Raw genomic sequence first — 13,962 nt, forward strand, 5'->3', positions numbered from 1 at the left:
GAATGCCCATTTTAAAAAAAAAAAGTGAAGCACAAGTGAAAAGAACTAGGAACAGCAGTTACAAAGGGTGCCCTTGGCCTACTAATAGCACCTAGCTATTGCGTTATACACCACATGGCATAAAAGACAGTTCATTATTTGATGGTTCTTCTGCTCATCCACATTTCTCACCATGTCAAGTTTCTCATATAGAACAATGCATGAGAGCAGGAAACTAAAAATGCAGACGAAGGCTTCATAACTGCTTTTGCTCTATGCTCCACTTTAAAAGTCAGCAGTTACACTGTGAATCAGTTACCTTCCCACGCCCCACAAAGAACAATTGACAAGATGGTAAGCAACAGCCCTGAGTACAAAACTTATCCTTTCCAATGAATGCACTGAGAAGTGCAGGCTGTACTAAATAACAACACTGCCAGCTGCCACTTTGTCTTTTCTTCTCATATGGGACCTTTACAATTCATGGTCTCTTGTGCTTATCTGATTATAAAAAAGGAAGGGAGGAATCTCAGCAGGGCCTTTTTCAGTCCCTAGGAACCTAGAAATTCCTACCTCTTTCCCCTATTTCATGCTCCAAAACACATCAGCTTGATACATACTTTTGCTAAGTGCTCAGAAGATTACTTCAGAGGTTTCAGGGTGTAGCAAAGAAAACAAAAGGGATTGCACCATTGCTTTGATTTAGTAGCTGGCAAGGTCAGTACAGTATTTAAATGTGATTATTTAATGATATATTAGGTCACTATCATGTTTTTGTAAGTATAATTAAACTCATTGAGTGCCTAAGAGTTTTTTAAAGACTTCTTGTTCATTATTTTTTACATTTAAGAAATAATACTTTCAATAATGGATTGAGATTAAAGAGAGATTGAAGTTTTCCAAGGTTTCTGATGAATCTGGTTAAGAAAAGAACTTTGGAACTACAGATAAGAAAAAGGAACAGCTCAGTCATCAAGTGTCTCAGACACAAGATGACAGCTGTACATATTTGAAGATGTAAATAAATTAATTCCTCAGAGGATGCTCATGCACATGAGTATTGGCAGATCTGATGTAGTCTGTCTGGAAGAGTTAGGACTAGCTGCATACAGGTATCTACTCCACTGAAATTATTCTTTGGGGAACTTATTCCTGCAATAATTCCTTTCCATCTCCACCTTCAGAGCTATTAAATCTTATTTGCTTTCCTTCATCTTCTTTGCAAGTCAACATTTTTTGATGTTGCACAGGATGACTTGAGAGGTCTCCACTTATACTGATAAACATATCCCTTGTGTAATGGAAAATGTGACATTCCAAATGACTGCAAAAGTAGAGACAGGCAAATAAATCAGAGATAACACCACATCTATCACTGTTCAGTGTGAAAAATCATCTATGAAATCTGTTCTCAAAGAACAAGGAAGGTTACTACAGCACAGGGAGTCTTTGATATGAAACTGAGGTTTTAATTGGGGACCCTGCTTCTGTTATATAAAGCAAAAAGAGCTTTACCTACAACAGAGAATAAGGACAGATTCATCTCAGCTATGTGAGCATCACAAGCCTTCATAACCTGTGGTAACATTCAGAAACATTCTTAGAGAAAGGATTTTGCAGTAGGCTTCATTAAGTAGATTGTGATAAGTTGCTCAAAGAAGAATTGACAATAAGAACAAGAAGCTCTACTAAACAATGACCAAAACTAATAATATTAAAAACCAAACTGTCAGTAATTTGTTGAGTAACCATAAGTCTTGCTCTGGCTAGACTCACTCAGCAGAGTTACTGTCAACGTAAGCAAGTAGTAGACAAGCACTCCAATGACAGGCACAGAATTTATAGCGCTGTCAACATCATAAGTTATCTACTAGCAGGTAAAAAAAGCGGTCTTTAATGAAAAAAGCTACTCAAGGAAGCTCTGTTTCTTTAGTTTGGCATAAATATAGGTGGAGGATTTCTTCACATTTTAAATATCACACACATATGTCAAATTAAGCTAATGTTTTGGAGACTCTGCAGGAGTAAACTGTATGACCTCAGCGTCAGCCACAGACAGACTTACAGTGTGGACTCTCAGGTACAAAGTAACTCAAAGAAAAACACTCAGGAGCAAAATAAAACACATACTAAAATGAATTTCCAAACAACACAGTAAAAATAGGATCAGGCACATCAAACTGTCTTTTCCATTTCTGAAGCAAAGACTTTAATTTGAAATATAGGCAAGTAGGAGAACAGAACTGAAATCACTTCAATTACCATATTAAACATGTCATGCAGACAAATTAAATATATGGGAGATGCAACTGATAAGAGCTTAGCTGAACATCAGTGACAGTGGAGGAGACATACTTTCAGTGAATAAATTAGCCTCCTACCAAGACAAGCATCTGTTACGGTCAAATGTGTCTCAGGATGTCTGATAGCTCTATCATTCCCAATGAACTTGCTCCACTGCCCAGGGGTCCAGCATGTCCTGCACAACACATGGGAGACAGCTGAGTAATCCCATCAAATAGTCTGCTTGTAGGAAAATGAAAGAGATTCCTCAATAAATTACTGAAGCAGCAGTCAGACACTTGACTAGTGCCTGCTAGTTCAGAGATGAACTGAAAAGGGAAATCTTTCCTCTGATCCAGTAAATCATTTCAAAGGGCCATTCATACCTGGATGTTTAATGAACCATAAGGAGTATAAAAAAATGGCTATTTTTTTCCTGAAAAGCTACTAATATCCTGAGGATGCAGTGCCTCACAATAACTGTTTAACTGTCTCTTGCAAGTAAGAAAGTTGAGTTCTGCTCACATACTCTACTGATTCAGCAGAGGTAGTACCAGTCTAAAATTTTCAATGAGATATAATAATTGGGAGTCTGAATGACTGCATTCCATATGCTCATTCAGTTCTTTTAATCTGCTTTGCCCAGCATGTCTCACATTAGAGGACTCAAAACCTGCAAATCTTTCCAGTCCACTGCAAGTGATTTGTAACTAACAGGAATAAAGCCAGGTAGAAACATCTTGTTTTTCAAGGCACAACCAAAGCCCCAGGTCACAACAGAAACATCAAGTTCTAATAGACGTTGTATCAGATGGGAACTTGACAGCTCTGATCCTTCTCTACTCACAATAGAACTGCACTAGTTAAATAATGTCTTCGTTCCTTTTAAAGCCTGTGATTCAAGGAAATCCAAATTCCTACTCCACAAAGCAGCAGAATATTATTATATGCACCAGGATACGCAAAAGCAAGTATACACACACAAAGGTAAGGCCAGTCTGTTGTATCTCTTGTATATATTTGACTCTTTGTTATATATGGGTAGAGTATGGCACAATTATCAGAATCCTGTACCAATAGTGGTATTGGGATTTCTATGAAGAAAGCTGTATGCCTGCCTGAACACTTCCCTCCCCCTTTCCCCAAACTACTTGACAATATGCAGTTCAGTCATTAGGGTTTACAGGTCTTATTATTCAGCTTATAGATCTCCAACCTCTGCTACACATCTGTGCTGGATACAAAGAATACGTTCTCATATCAGATGTCTAACTCCAGCCTGCAACTTGATCAACAATGAGTGAGAGTTCTTCCTCACCTCCCACACCATTACAGAAGTGACATTTCTGTCAAGAGATTCCACACTTTCCCTCCCATTCTTTATCCAGGCCGACCCCACAAGACAATCCGGAAAAGATAACAGGATCATAACCAGGCTGTAATTTCTAAAGCTGATCAACAGAATTTATATTTTTCTTTATAATTCAGATCATCACTTAAAAAACAAACAAACAAAAAACCTACCTCCACAACTTAAGGGAACAAAAATTAAAAACATTGGCTGCTCTGACTAGATGCTATATACTGTAGCTTTCTGCATGCGTGAACAATTTCTGTTTTAATTGTTTAAAACATCTTGCCTCTATGCGATTTTTCACTTGAAATTTTACCACCTCCCCGTTTCAGGGAGGACTATGCCAGATGCAGGAACACCGCCCTCTGTCTGCTGCAGAGAACATGGCATTTAATGCCTCTGCTCTTCCAGAGCTGCCAATGTGTTTAGTTAAATTTAAACAAACATATACAACATTTGCTCGGCAATGCTTTGGCATCCAGATTTCCACTGATAATACAGTTTTAGAAAGATTTTTGTTCCTGCTGCATACATCCCAGTGCGTTTTAAAACTGTTTAACATAAGATTTTTTTTTTTACTCTGGAAAAGTAAATGACAAGTCATTTCAAGCTTCTTGAAAGGTTGGGGTTTTGTTGGTTTTTTTGTTTGTTTGTTTTGTTTTTTTCCAAATCTCCTTCTTTAATCATCTCCGCAAGAAAAGCCAATTACAACTCTTACCAGCTTTCTTTCCCCCCACATACAAAAGCACTTGCTGGTTTCCCCTTCCCCACTCCTGCAGCAAAGCGTCAATGTGGAAAGAGGATTTCAAAATAGAAGCACAAATGCTGACAAATCCTCAAAGTTTTTTTTACACTTTTATTTTGCCTCCATGTTTTCACAGCTGCTCTGCTTAGAAGACAATAAAAAAACGGCCTGTAAAAAACATTACAAATTAAGAGACTGGAAAACTGCAGCCCAAGGAGGAGGATGTGACTTTAGTTTGACTTACCAATTTTATTCAGCTGTATATTTTCCTACTTGCTTTTTACAGCAGCTGAGCTCAGTGCTCAGGAACGTCCACCCCGTGTCAGGGAGCCAGGCAGAGCGCTGATCCCCACGCTGGTTGCTGCTGAGCGAGCGGAGCTGGGGTGGCGGCTGCTGCCGTTGCTGTTGCTGCTGTGTGCGCTCGCTCAGCCCCTGATCAGGAACTGCTTCCCATTCCCCAGCCCGGCTCCAGCGCTGCAGGCTTCGGGAGGCAGGCCCCAGCTACTGTGCTGCACTTTCTTAAAGGGACAAGCTCCGGCCTGGCAGGAGCGCACGCGAACCGGGAGCTACCAGGGCTGCCCGGGGTGGCGGGCTCACCGCCTCCAACCCGGGCGATACCCATCGCAACACCAGACGGTTTCTCACGTACCTCGAGAACGAGAACAACGCTCTTCTACACAGCTTTTCATTCAAGGCTTTCAGGTTTTGCGGTTGTTTATTTTTGCTTACTTCACACCCTCTGCAACGTAGGTGGGAATTATTGCACTGCGAAGCAGGAGGCAACAGCAGCAGGGGCTGGTTTCCCTGGACCGTGGGCGCAGGGCCCCATCTGCGGTCGGGACCCCAGCGGGGTGCACGCAGTGTGTCTGCTCCAACCCTGTGCTCTGTGCTGTACGCTGTGGCACGCTGTCCCCAGCCCACGGTCTGCAGCGGCGTTAGGATTAGGGATATCCCCTGGCAACTCGGAGCGTTTTGACCTTAAGAGATTTTATTCCCTTGTAACAGAGAGGATATGACTTCACTAAATAAAAAGCCCTCATTTCCCAGTTTTTCCTCCTCAGTCATTCTCCAGATAGCTTTAATCCCGTGCAAACCACTGTTTCTAGGATGTTTTCTGTTTTCTGACTTCACTTTCAACTATATCTGATATTAATAGCTAGATTAATATGGGGGAGCTGTCTGCCTTGTCTGTGTTGCTGCCTGCAGTGGAAGAAACTGCATTCTCTGTTAAACAGTAATGCTGAAATTCAGAGACAGTAACACCATCTGCAAAATCTCTCTCTTTTTTTAAACTCATGGAAATATATGGTTTCCTCTCTGTACATGTAAGTCATTTGTTTTCATTACAATAACTGAACTCTCATGATGACAACACCAATCAACACTTATCACAAGTCCAAGTCATAATGGCGCAACCAGAGAAAGCAAGTTACAGGGGAAAAATATCACCTTCAAACTGGCAGGACAAATCAAACAAGATGAGACTAAGTCACCACTGTCCTGTCTTCTCTGCCTTCATATACACCAATGCACAAAAAGCACAGAATGGGTACAAGCTGCTAGCAACCCATGATGTCTTTCTGTTTCTATGGTCCTATGGTAAAAGGACATAGGTACAAACCAACAGGTGAGTCCAGCCCTTTTAATGCTAAGAGTCCTTCACAAACAGGCTCAGTAGGTATCCGGTAACTACTGGCATGTATGCCTTCTACCCTTTAAGCAAAGTAGCCATTTAGCCACATATTACTAAATTATAATCTTCAGCATTATTAGCTTTGTATTAAACCACGGGGACCCATCAATGTTCCTCTAGCATGAGCTGTACTATGCTCCTGCCTTTCTCAGCATAAAGCCTGGGAAAGTTTTATATGATTTACACATGCAAACTACCTATGATGCACGGTAGAAGGGATCTTTTAATTCCATCAATCCTCCCCTCCGTTCACACACTTCCATTGGTCTATTAATTCTCGCTTTTCACTCACATCTCTGCCTACTACTTTTTTCATCTTATCCTCCAAGTCCCTGCCCCTTTACTCCGTGTTTTCCCCTCCTGCTGCCAGGTACTTCTGCAGCTGATTTCCACCTTTCCAGCTCCACCTAACTGTCTTGGCCTCCCCTTCTCCCCTCTATCCTCTCAGTTTCTCATTGGAAGAGGAACAAAGAGCTGAAAGGAGAGGTGGGAATGATTAACTGATTCCTTCTCTTGCTTCCCTCTCTTTCCTCCAGCCAAGGTTCTGGAGACTTGTATCCAGCCCTAGAAACTAACCTGCAGCAGCAGGCTAAGGGACAAGGGTTAGGTAGGCTCACATTACCAACACTACTTCCCTTCTTCTCACCTTAGCACACTGTACTATTTATTATGATACAGTGTAACCAAGATAAATGGCCCTTGTCTTGTTCATTAGTTAAAAGTTTACAAAACACTCATCTTTAAGACAAAGCCGGTCATCCCTTTGATGCATCAGCTAAGGTTATTCTGATATGTTCAAAACAGGCAGAGTCTGTCTACAAGGCAACAGGATAAGGCATCTGCAGTGGATGGGGGTTTGAATGGCAAAGACACCAATGATGGAGAGAAACCAGGGCTTGGCAGGAGCTAAAGTGATGCTCCATTGCTCTGCACACAAAAAACAAGAACATGCAGAACACCAGAAAGCGCCCAGCAGGAAACAGGCTTGTGCCACTGGACCAGAATGATCTAACCACCATAAATGTTAAGATAAAAAAAGAATATCTGCTGTTCCTTACATATGTTGCTCCTTGATCCTCTCATAATCCCATGTGAAAACTGCCTCCCCTCTCACCGCAGCATCTGGATGTTCCATTGACAGAGCATTGTCTAATAGTTACAGCATAACTCCTGGTTTCTATTACTGGCTGTAGGAGATGTATGGTATATTAAATAAAATAAAGGAAATATAGAATTTGAATTGTGCTGCATGCTTCAATATTTAGTCAGCAGTAAATGAAACTAGATAAATCACTGATTCTTTCTGTGACTCTGTTTCCCCAACAACAAAAAAGTACATTAAACTCTGGTGTTATATAATTTAATACTTGTATTAGTAACAGCTTGGGATGAAAGATGACAGAGAAGCCAGCTTTTTATTATTAAATACTGAACTGCAGGTACCTCAGTGAAAACTGAAAAGTGTTGCAGTTTGCAAAAATGTTGATTCTGCAGAGCAGAAGCCCTTGCACAAGAGGTGACATTTAATAGGAGCTATTTTGGTGTCTTAGCTTATAGGGGACAGCAAAACCAGAAGTCATCCCAAAGTTACCAAGACAGCACAAACATACCTACAAAGGCAGCTCCTTCTGAATTTAGGAATAAGACCATTAAAGAAATAACCTGCCTATTTCTATAAGCATTTTTAGGCTCTGATGACCAAGGTCAAAACCAAAAAGCTATATTATTATCTGAGTATAAGGGCTCTTAATAGTAAGGAGTGAAAAGACAAGGGAAAAGGGACATAAAAAAATGAATAGATTATTTGCTGCTCAAAACAGATTCCTTATAGAACGCCGAAGTAAAAGCTTCTGTGAGATGGTGCTCTACCTCTGGAGATACGAACTGTTTGTTAGATCCCTTGTCAAAACAAAAGGACACGGGCATATTAATCTAACAACAAAAGTGCCCATTGTGAGAGGACACCAAGTGCCAGGCTGTCTGCTCCATCTGACAATGCAATTAAACACCATGGCTTTGTGAGCTTGGCTGCACGCCTTGCCTGACACCACCACCCAGTGCTGCTATAGGGTCTGCAGCTCAGTCACCACAGGCTACAGAACTAGCAACACTTTCATACCCTTCCTACAAAGACAGTTTCTGCATGCCTCTTGGTCTCTGAAATACCACACAATGTTTTGAGCATCTCTTGAGTGGGACATGCAGAGCAGTATTACTAGTATACACTGACATTGGGTGTAACATGGTGATGGAACCATCCCTATCCTTTCTTATCAAAGAGCTGCAAGAAATTCTGTCCCCTGTCACTGAGGGGCTGAAATGAGGCATATATAGTCAATACAATATAGATATGCATATATGTTCTTTTAGTTAATATAATTCTTCTAAAATTATTTTTATCTTTGGGCTCAAACCACACCATCAGATCTAAGGGCTGGATTCCACTTCCACAGAATTCCTGATGAATAAGGATGGAACCATGCTCCAGTTCAGGGATATATAAATTTCAGATTGAAGCTTTTCAATCCTAACCCACATCTTTAAGGTTTTAATGCAGCAGTTTGGGAACTTGCTGTAAACTTTAAAAAAGTAGGGATCTGGAAAATGCTCATCTGAAATAGTGTTCATTATTAATGCCACAAGATTGTTTTCCACTTGAATCATAATGCATGTACATACCTGTGTGTGCATGTATGCCTTTATACAGGTGAATGCATGCAGATGTTTGAGTGAAACTGCAACAGAATTTATTGCTGTTAAGGTTAGCTTGCACCTGATGTATTATTGGTGTACTTCTTTTTCTGCAGCATTCCTGATACCATGGAAAAATATGTTTTAGTTAGCTGCCACTACAAACCCAGCACAAACATTTATTTTTGGTGGGGTTATTTTCTCAGTTAAAAAAAGAAAAATTGGTTAGAAGTAAATAAATTGGTTCCTAGAACCTAAGCCTTATCAGATCTGTAAGAGTTGTGCAGTTAATGAAAGTTATAGCCTTCAACATGAAGATAATGTTCCTTGACAATGCCTTAAATCAATGTACTAGCTATCAAACTACTTCTACCAATTGTTCTTAAATAAAAAGATTTGTTTTCCATATTATAAAATGGCCCACACCACAGAATTTAGGTCAACTAAAATTCAAATCTGTATACATCATAATAAAATAGAAGATGTTGGTTTGGACCTTTCTGGAGATGGCACATTTCAATTTCACCCTTTTCCCTGTTCATACCTCCTCCTCTTTCATTGGTTTCTCAAGCCCATTATAACCCTTTCTCCTGTACTGGTTAAGATTTAGTGAGTGGTCTGCACAAGTTGTTGGCTGACAAGGGAACACGCAAGCCCAAAAGAAAAGCCATCAGTATTTGCTGCAATTCAGACAACAGCTATGGAAAGAGGAAAAAGACATTTGCTCTTCAGAAAGGAGAAGACGTTTACAAGCTCTTAGAAAGCGAAAGTCAGAGATTACTCCAACTGAAGGAAAAAAAGAAAAAATGTGGAAATTTTATAGGAATTGTCTCATTTCTCCCTTTAGTTTTGCTTGGTATTTCTCAAACATTTTGAAAGTGCAACTCTGTTTTCAGGTAACAGCCCAACTCAAACCCAGATTCCTGAAGACAAGGGAGAGAGACTTAGAATTAGATTAAATTTCCTGCCACTGAAACATTAATCATCTGCCAGCAATTAAAGGTAGTTAGCAGAACCTGACTACTGTAAACATTTGTAGCCAGCAACTTCACCATGGCTTCACTTGCCTGCCTTGAAGAAACTTGGGTTGTGTTCACATCTAACATCTATGAGCATTTTGAACCTATTTGTGATACTTTCTCAGGGATAACAGACCACAGTTTTGGAAAAAAAAAAAAATTCAGCTGAACTTCAGATCTTTCAGTTTCTTTCTGCTATTCAGTTAGCAAAACATAGGGCACTGCTTCGTAAAATGGAGTCTTCCTCTGCTTTCCCCATAATTTTTGAATGCTTCCTTCTATTCTATACATATCTTCTCATCTTCCAGAGAAAGAATTTAAAAAAACAAAACAAAACAACTGTGTTCTAGCAAACAGTCACCTTACAGAAAGGTGCAGTATGCAGACAGGTGATCTGAATCACAGACATCAGTAACCACATGTTGTTGGCTAGATCTACTAAATATCTGAACTAAGGAGGGCTGGAGTGAGCTTGCCCCTAGGCAGCCGTTCCAACAAAAGTCAGGATAATGCCATTCCTTAACATTTTTCACTAGAAGGATTTTTTTGCCTTTTTGAAAAAAAAAAAAATCCAAAGATCACCTTGGGCTGCACTGCAACATAGGCTTTCACTAATACTAATTTTAAAATTAGTTTGGGCTCTGAATGATATGGGGTTTTTTTCTTTTATTCTCCTGATTTATGTGCATGGATTTGTTTAGCTGCATGGCAGGGAGGGGTGGGGGGTGGGGGGGTTAAGTTTGGAAGTGTTTAGGGAATGCCTGATTTTGTATTGCCGATCATTTAATTAGCAATGATCTAGATTAAAATGTATTGTTCCAACCAAGAATAGGGCATTAATATAGTCAGAAATAAAGTGTCTCTAGCTATGAACACACAGACCTCAGTGACTTCCAGGAAAATCAAACCAATGTGTATACAAAGCAAAAGGGAAAGGCAAAGGCTATTTCCACTTCTTATTCTGATGCAGGGTCTAGGCCAGATCTTTTACTCTCATTGATTTCTGGTTAGCACAAAACTGGAGTGAAGTCATAATGGCAGTTTTTAAACTTCCCTTGCAACACTGTGGTTTATAAGCTGATCAAGGTATGTCAACACTCTGATACCAACTTAGAACAGCCTTGGGGTTTTGTAAACATTTGGCTACTCATGGATCCTGAAACACCTGCTTAGTGGGCAGGGAGCTCCAGCTAAATATCCTCTTCTTTACAGTACTGGTGACAGAGCGATCACACTGCTCCCATTCCACCTAGGAAACTCACTTCCTTCAAAAGTGACTTTAAGGTTGCCAGTTCTGCATGTTTCTGAGTGCTATGTAGCATCTCAGTGGAAAAAAGTAGCTGGAGCTACAAATCCTGGCTCCATCTGTGGTGCTAGGCAGGGGACAACATTTACTTACTGTGTATTCTTTACAGAAGGATTAGTTACGGTTGGTGCAGCTTGCTATACTCTGATTATTCATGTCCTCTGAAGTTTACATGCAAACTAATTAGCAGCACTGATCCCCTAGTAAGAAGCTGAAATCAATTAGGAAAGCAGCTGACCTTATTATAGCAATTAATTGCAAATGACCTTTATATTCAGTACTTGATGGCCAAGCTCTTTATTCTGGTTTTTGGGGCTTTGGTGTTTTGTTGTTGGTTTGGCTTGGGTTTTTTTTCCCCTCCATTACACCACTGTTAACACATCCTGATTTTTCTTAGACATAATTTCCATCACATAGAATCTGTCCTATTTTGTGACACACACTTTTCTGGAGAATACTTGGCTTTCTTTACAGGAATTCCTGTATGCTTAGGAGTCCTGGAAATGGGACAATGTTCCTACCGAAAGGTGGCTCCTTACTTTTAGGCAAAGGATACTGAATTGCTCTCTTGGATGCTAAGTAGTATACGTGTGATTACCAGAAAGATTGAGTTGCTTTAGAGACAAAAATTACATTGCTCTGTGAAGCAGTTGACTGGGATATGAAGAGAGGCACACCCAGATTCTGCAAGCTTTAATTCCATCGTGCTAGTCTGAGCCAGAAGGAGACTTGGCGTATGCCAAGAGAGCAGGACATATTTAACTAGGTAGTGGCCCTGATTCTATGCAAGATGTTCATGCACAGAGACTGGGCTCCTAAAGTCATTGTTTGCTCCTGAATGACAGCACATGCCAGAGAAGAAACTGGTCACCCTGAGGGATGTAGCTAATCAATAATGAATTAGTTTTGCAGAAGACTTAAAAAATGTAAAATGGTAATCCTTTAAAATTATGGGCAGTAGATGTGTTGCTCTTGAATACATTTTCATACACAGCTAGAGCACTGGAGCTGTGAGCAAAACATCTTAATTTTTTTCACATAACAGAATCTGAAGTTTAGCATTTGTATTTTTTGTATTGGCTGTCTGTGAGGTTCTAACAGCTGTGGGAACTATTTGGGATACTGACAGAGGGGCAGGATCATGCCTATGGAGACAACTACAGGAAGCTTACTGCTCAATTCAGCAGAAGTATGACTGAGCTTGAGCCCTGACAACTGATTCACCACTCCTCTGCTGCTTGGTTTACTCATTTACATCAGTGTGAAGCATGCACCATCTTAACTCAGCCGCACTTTACACTCACATTGCACTCATGTAAATATCGCTGCAGAGTGCACAGCAGTAGGGAACTGGGTCACATGACTTCACAGCACTTCAGATCCCGTAAAGTGGAAATATCATGGGAAGAAAATGTTTCACATATTTTGTCTCTGTAAGTGATTGCTGCAAGCACTACAAGAGAAATAGAAAGGACACTGAAAATGATGAGACATTAGGTGTAATTAGGCTTCATGCACAAATTGAATGCACAAGCTCTTCTTAATAGACTAAAACCCTGAAGGATTCTAAATTGCACCAAGGAGGAAGATGCTGACACTAAGTTTTCTTCTAATTGGTGGCTGCTCTGGAAGAATGAAGGACAGAAGAAAGAAAGAAAGGAAAAATAGAGCATAAAACCAAGAATGTTACTAAACTATCATTTCCAATAAGCTTATTTACTAACTTACAAGAAATGCCTCCAGTTTAGACTATAATTGTAATCAAAACCAAGTTAATATGCTGGCCCTCAGACTGAGTAACAGTGTGACTAATACTTGTAGCACAGCATGGATACAAGTTTTGTTCTGTTGGAATGGTGATGGGGTAAAGAGAACAGATGGGGTAGGACGTTAAAATTTTTATGCCATTAGCATATATGTTGCTTCTAAACACACCTGGTTTGTCTGTAATTAGGGATAGTGAGGCCCTGTATGCTCTAACCTTGCTCTAAAGTTGAAAAACACCTTGCAATAGGTGTCAGATGCCTCTTGCCTGGTGAATGTAGGTAACATCACACAAATTTAAGAGAATGAAAGTGTTAGCTAAAATCCTGTCCCCTGGTATTCCATTCCTCTCCTGTTCCCCACATGCAAATTAGAACTAACCTGGATGATTTGTGTAGTTTCTGATTTGCTCTTCTCTCTCTCTCTGTAGGTCTCCGTGTTCAGTTCAATAACTCACCATGTAGGAAGAGCCTACCTTCAGACGAGTTAGTGCAGCTGTTTTGACTGTAGAGATGGTGTTCTGGAGAAACAATTGCAAATAAATAGTTCCTTTTAGCTTTCTATCAATATAAAAGGCATCTCCAATGTTTTTTTACTTTCAAAAGAAATTACAGAAGAAAAATGTACTGAGGTTCCTGTATGGTCTCTGTTAACCAGTACAGGGCTGGTCTTCCAGTGTTCTGATGAAATTACTTTGTCTTAAACCAGAATAATTTGAAGCACATGCTTGACACTAAGCAAGAGAAGATGCAGGTAGTAGGTACTATTTCGGCATGTCAAGGCAAGAAAACACTTAAAGGCTTCTTTGTTGAAGCACTCAACGGCGCTCTTAATACACTCTAGAATCAAATCCAGTATGAGTATCTCACATGTACCATCATATCTTCAACATTGATTGCATCTGCATTGTAGACAAATTGTTGATTGGTTACTCTACACATTAAATTTGAGTATAAGGATAGTGAGTGATCGCTGATAGAGAAACAAATTTGTCTGCACAGAGTGTAATTAATGTATACAAAGATTGTTTTCAGCTGATACAGAACTATTGGCTTTGGCTTCTTTCTATCAGCTGCTCTAGACAGATGACTTCCAGGATTTAGGATTAAATCTGTTATGAATTATTTA

General features: G+C 40.0%; 1 protein-coding gene across 4 annotated transcripts in view; it reads right to left on the reverse strand.

Moving 5' to 3' along the window:
• The window catches only part of DAAM2 (dishevelled associated activator of morphogenesis 2), a 208,746-nt gene that overhangs the window by 176,832 nt on the left and 17,952 nt on the right, over nt 1–13,962 (reverse strand). For 2 of the 4 annotated variants that reach the window (XM_069800362.1, XM_069800363.1), the window contains one exon: nt 13,216–13,354. The gene's annotated coding sequence lies outside the window, so the exon portion shown is untranslated. Of the gene's footprint in view, nt 1–4,605; nt 4,834–13,215; nt 13,355–13,962 lie in introns of those variants that run through there. The other 2 variants (XM_069800361.1, XM_069800364.1) reach the window with 2 other exon arrangements.

Source organism: Haliaeetus albicilla, chromosome 13 (genome assembly GCF_947461875.1).
Source record: "Haliaeetus albicilla chromosome 13, bHalAlb1.1, whole genome shotgun sequence".
Taxonomy (NCBI): domain Eukaryota; kingdom Metazoa; phylum Chordata; class Aves; order Accipitriformes; family Accipitridae; genus Haliaeetus; species Haliaeetus albicilla.